Source organism: Halyomorpha halys, unplaced genomic scaffold (assembly GCF_000696795.3).
Source record: "Halyomorpha halys isolate HHAL.00 unplaced genomic scaffold, Hhal_1.1 Scaffold389.1, whole genome shotgun sequence".
In the NCBI taxonomy this organism is placed as follows: domain Eukaryota; kingdom Metazoa; phylum Arthropoda; class Insecta; order Hemiptera; family Pentatomidae; genus Halyomorpha; species Halyomorpha halys.
Genome location: NW_027109532.1, coordinates 238,934 through 245,473, shown reverse-complemented (window position 1 = coordinate 245,473; position 6,540 = coordinate 238,934).

Genomic DNA, 6,540 nt, shown 5'->3' with positions numbered 1-6,540 from the left:
CTAGCCACCTAATGCCTGCCTCCAGCTCGTCTACCCTCCGCTCTAGGCAAGCGCCTGCGTCGACCAACGTACCGCGCTCTTCTCTCTGGCTCCCCCTCCCCGCATCGATCTGTGTCTCTGCTCGCTAGCTCTGTCTCATTCTCTATTGCTGAAGATGTTTCGACAAACAGCCCCGTCTATCGCAATGTAGTATTGTCACTTCTGTCAAACACCTCTATTGAAAGTCGATAATGTCTTCCGCCAAAGAGGTGGAACACGAACACAAGTATCCATCTCTATTTCAGATGCTTTCAAGAAGAGTAAACAGACAGTTTTTATCATTTACTCTCGTCATAGCTGTAAAATAAACAAATAGGTTTCCTGAGCCATCTTGAAGAATCGCGCTCAAGTGTACTCCCACTTTGTCCACATTCAAATGATGCTCATGAGCCAGTAACCCAGATTCTCAACCATCGTATCCTGCCAGATAGTATGACTTCCGTACACTTTAAAGTAATAAAATAAAAGTTCATTCCTATTCTCGAAGAATTTTATTATAGGAACATACAAGAGAATATCTGATTTCCTTTTTTTTTTTTTTTTCCTCCAGATTTCTATTGAAATTCTATGCAGACCCTGGGTGCATTTCGATACTCATTTATCGAAAAAATAAATACTGACTAACCAAATTGGGAACCGAACACAACGTTCTAAACCACTCTGGCACACTCATTCCCACGTGCTCGGTCATTGCGTCGTTTTTCTTCTGATTTCTGAACACATAAAAAAATTAAATTGGATGTTGATTGCTTTGCTAATAACTATTCCATTCTATCATGGAAAATACTTAGCAATTTCAAGTCATCTTATAACAGTTGATTTTAATATTGTTGGCTTAAAACATTATTCAACTTCTTAATAACATTGCGTAGAAAAAAAATCACATTTTTATTTTCAGTGCTTTACCTAACGAACGAATCCCTAAAATGCTAATAAACATTGAACCGACGGGTAAACGTCTAGACCAAAGCTTTCGAAAGTCTACGAGGGGTGGACCAAAGCTTAGGGAGGAGTGTCAACACTAATTTGTTAGATTTGGGTTTGGTGAATATCACAGGACGGAGAAATGTAGGGAATAATTGGCGGTATCAGCATCAAACCTTCGGGTTCACTATGCTTTTATTATTGCTAAGTGTATTACCAAATACACGATATCAAGATGATACATCAATTATCAATTACTTAAGTTAAAGCTCTTTGTTATTACGACAGGTTAGGTTACTTTTTTAGTAACTTATATGGTAAACTTTAAGTTAATAACGAAACTCTGCGGGCAAAGGGTGTTGACAATGTGCTCTACCACAAGAATTCACAATTTTTTGTGATCATTCATGAGAACATTTTTGAAAACGGCAACTCCTCTCAACAGACATCTGATATCCAATAATTATCATAATGTGTTCAACTTTAAAATTGAGGACCATAAAGCTCAGTATTTTATGTTGAAATATTTTATAATGAAGCATAGAAACGCTTTAGTTCAAAAAGTGAAGTTCATCGATGCTTAAATGATTTAGAGGGATATAAGTAGCAACAATCAAACTAAGTTACAATCCGGACCTTGTAAATGGAAATATATTATCACGGAAGAGGTGGGTATAAGAAGGGCCTATCCGCCAAATCTGTATTTTGAGATGGTGGTATTCTTACAGCTTACCACGCTAAAGCAATGACTTCGTCAGCGATTTTTTTCTTCAGGTGGGTTATTCTGGCCAAAATTAAAGATTCTTAAGGAATTCTTCCAATAAGTCTTTGCTTTGAAATTATGATTTTTTTTTCCGTGTCAGCATGTTAGACAGTTAAATTATGTATAATTTATGGGTAGGATAGATCCTTTTATCTTGGGTTGGGTTATCTAGAATTGGTAGACCACCCTTAGGTTGATCTCGCCCCCCCGTATGCCAAAAAAATGGTGCTAATTAAATGTGTAGGATAAATTGTTAATTTATACATCTATATCAGCATATTGCTAATTCAGTGATTTCCTGATATCTTATTTATATATCTGATGTTATTCTTAGTGACTCACAGGCTGCCATAGTCAGCCTATGTAATAATAGGCCGACACATTCTGATGAAGTATTGGAGGGAAGAAGACTACTGGAGGAGCTTCTCGTAAGGGGCACAGTTGTGACTGCAATGGATACCTTCACACGGTGGAATCTAGGGAAACAAACGGGCCGACACCATAGCCAAAGAATGATCCCAGATGCCCATGCCTCTCACACCCACTAGTTTTACTGCGGCTAAAAGTCTCATCAATGGTCCTTGAGAAATAAACTGCAACAAATCTATTAGGAGGCTGTCCTCATCAGTTTAAGTGATCGCATACCACCTGATCGCCACGTATCGGTTGTCACTTTTAAAGCTATAACTGGTCACGATTACTTGGGTGTACACATCTTAACAAAATTTAATTAAGAGATAATCCTCGGTGCTCGTTTTACGACGGTTGACGACATAAGGAGGGGTTTCAGTGACGATGAGACCAAGTGGTCCAAGTTCGGAACGCTTTATTGGGCTGCCAGAGCCCTTAGGGAGGAAGAGCTATGACCCTGCGGCGTAGGGGAAAAAAAATTATTTCCTCCATTTAAAATGCTTAGAGTTACAACTCCATTGTTAATCTCAACAAACCTTCTATTTTTTACAACTCTTTACACTATCTAGTTAGCCAACTTACTGCCAGCATCCGTTTTATATTCAAACACAAAATTACACAATGAGTGGGAACGTATTGGAAAATTTTCCAATTTTACTTTTACAAACATTGAATATCTATTAATTTAAATAGTTGATGTATATGACTACATTTTATAGTTCAATCTGATTGTATTGATATGTGGTCTAATTGGGTTGGTCAAAATTCTATTATTTTTCATATCTTGTGTAACATATTTTTCTGTCTCTTAAACTAAAAAAATAATATTAATATTAAAATATTTCAGTGAAATGTATCCTTATTTGCATATGAAACTTGGTTTTGAATTAGTACCATGAAATGAGGTAAGAATGTGTGTGGGCGGTGAGAATAGGCTTGTTAACTCTTAAAACTATTAATTAGTATTCCTGCTATTTCAGTTTCATGTTCAGTTCAGTTCTATGTTTGTACAAATAAACAACTGTTATCAAAATCCTCTAATACCATCTATAAAACTCGCACATTTTTATTTCAAAATTCACTGTTTTATCACTTTCTTACAACCTATGAAAATTTTTAGTTCCTGTGACATAAAGAATTAATTTAATGCACTATTATGTATATATGTTTTTTTCACCTGAAGTATTAACTGTAAAATTTCATTATGTTATCTTTTTCGGCTGTCATGTTATCATAATCCATTAAATTAAGTTCACGTAATCTTTATTAGTTATTTTGTGATCTGGCAGTGGCTTATTGACCATTTGGGGTCCAAAGCAGATTTATTTTTGAGGCCCCTTACACACAAGGGCCTTTTGTTTTCATTCTTTTCATCAGAGTAAAAGTAAATTTTTCATGAATTAAACTACTTTTAATTTAGTATTGAGCATCAGGAAGATTAATTGACACCCTTCAAACTTCATTTGTTTATTCAAAAAGACTATGTTTCAAACAATTTGTTTATTTTTAAATCCTATATCTACAAATAAAATTACATTAAAAAATTACTTTAACATAGTCAGTATTAACATACTCTATTAAACTTTGACAATTGAAACATCTTTTACTAATAATTTTTTTTTTTATAATCTTAATAAAGTAACATAAATTGATTTCACAATTGAAAAAAGCACAAACTCGATAAATATATTAGCCATTTATTAAAAATTCATCATGATTAGAACGTCATATTGCCCATTTATAACCATCTAATCCATAATTGAAGAGATAAGTGCAAAAAACCTATTATGATGCATTTCAGGAAAGATAAGATTTTTTATCTGAAAGATTATTTTAAATACTCCTTTCTACGAAGTATCTTATTTAATATTTGAAAATATTAAATTCTGATAGTTTTTTTAAACTAAAATAGAAAATAAAACTTAACTAATTTTTTCCTAATGCAATATGTTTGTAATTTAACATGTTCTTCCATTTACCTCTTCAATTATAATAATGTTTTTAAAAATGTACTTTGTTTCATTGTCATAAAAATTGTTTAATTTTAATTATTCCCAATGTATATTGAAAATAAAACATTTAATGGTGTTAATTATCTTCCTGAAATTCAATACTTAAATAATTAAAGTAAACATAAAATGGACACATATTTAATATTTGTACCATGTATGGCCCACCAGACTGATTAGGTATTAAATAAAAATATAATAAGAAAATAATATTTGTACTGAAAATGGTAATTAAAAAATAATTAGCTTTTAGCTCTTAAACATTACATTCACAAATGAATAAAAAATGTGTGGTTAAACCAATATTGTGTTTTTATTTATCATTAACACCTAGAATGATATATTTATGTTGAACCTTGATTATTATTTTTTTAAAAATGTAAATCTGTAGGGCATTATTGTTGATATAGATGCCATAATTTGATAAAAGTTCCTGAAAGTAAATGTTATATTTTATTACTAGGCTACCTCAAAAAAATAGGTTTATACTAAGACAATAGTAGCAACACAGATTCAAATATTTCTCTTTAAAATTTTGTATTTTTGTCGATCTGTCTGTGGCTGTTCTAAAAACATACCATCTAAAGGATAACATACAAATAACTGAGTAAGCTATCTAGGTATTAAAAATTCTGGTGAAATAAAAAATGTTTAGTTTATTAAACCTATAGACTTTATAGAATTTTAATTTTTCTTTAAAAAAAATTAAATATTCACTACAGAAATTATATTTTTAATATTCAATATTTGTTATTAAAAAATATTTTTTAATTGATGTATTAGAATTTTTTTATTATATTTACCACCTATAACCAATACAACACTTAATAACCTCTAAACAAAACTAAAAAAAAGATGGACAAATTACAAAATATATAGATTTTCTGATAGTATTGTTTTCTTTTATTTCCTCATTCAAGGAGAAAAGATTCATTTATTTAACCAGAGTAATGCCAATGAAAATGCTTTAAAATAATTATTTTAACAATTTACTCCCTTAAATAAAAAGCACAAGACAGCAGCTCCAATGTATTAGGTTTAGTTAATTTGGAAATTAACTAATTATTCTCAATAATTTAATGCTAGAGATCATCGATATTCTGTGACTAAATATTTTGCAAACATTTAAAAAAAAAAAGTTTATTGGAAAGATGAAAAATTAAAAGCATGAAGAACTATATAAGCATTTCACATTTTGTATATAATAATTGTAATCAATAAAATATCACAAATAACATTAAGATTTATTGTAAAGATGTCCTATATTTATTAAATAAAAAATTGACAAAATATTTCAAAATTTCACAAGGAAATAACAATAATTAAATTGGCTATAATTATCTTAAAAAAAATATTTTAAGACCAAAATTTAACACTACTGGCACCTAAAATTTAGCCTAGAGGAAGTACAAAAAGAGTTATATTTAGGTGCCAGGCATATACAAGCAAATTCTATTTTAATGTGCACCATTCCTTTGGTTTTATATAATTTCTTTACAAATGGAAGACATTTTCCGCAATTATTTGCAGCAATACATCATCAGTTACATATCATAAATATATACAAACAGACTATATTTTCTCTTATACGAATTTCCTCTCATAAGGCATTAAGATATCTATTTGGAGTGAGCAGGATGTTTTTAATAGCAGGGAAATGTAATTAAATCCTGCCAAACAGCATAGCTAGGGGTGAGAAACTTTATGAAGTACAAAAATTATAAACAATTATTTTAATCTTAACAATAAAACAATATTTACATATTTATTGCTAATTAATATTCTTGTCAGAATTTAAAGTACAATTTTGATCTTTTTTTTGTTTTTAGGTATAATAGATTTACAGGGACTGATTGGATACCAGGTTTTCCCCCTTTAAACCTAAAGATAAAAGTTTTATGGTAATTAGCAATACTAAGAAAAAATATATAATATATACAGATTTAAAAAATAGTCAGTTGAGAGGGGAATGAATCAGATATGTATTAACATCATAACCCCAATAAAATTTCTTAATATTTTCAAAAAATAAAATTTATGATTCCTATAACTTCGAGAAAAAAAAAATCAAAATTAATCAGCTAATGGGTTCCTTAAATTCAGTGAAAATATTTTTTTTTCTTTTATGTAATACTTATCTTTTAATTCAGATCACGGAAGTATAATTTAAGAAAATAATTGAAATACCATTAAAGTTTAATTAATTCTAAATAAAAAAGTAAAGCCCTGTTTGGTTATTATGTCTTTTAATGTTAATTTGAGAGGTCCACACAGTTTGGCTAATATAAAATTTTATACAAATAATTGTACAAAAAGATGTATGCTCTCACCCAGGATACACTCATTTACTCACTATACACATTCACAAACTTTCAAATAGAATCTTATACATAC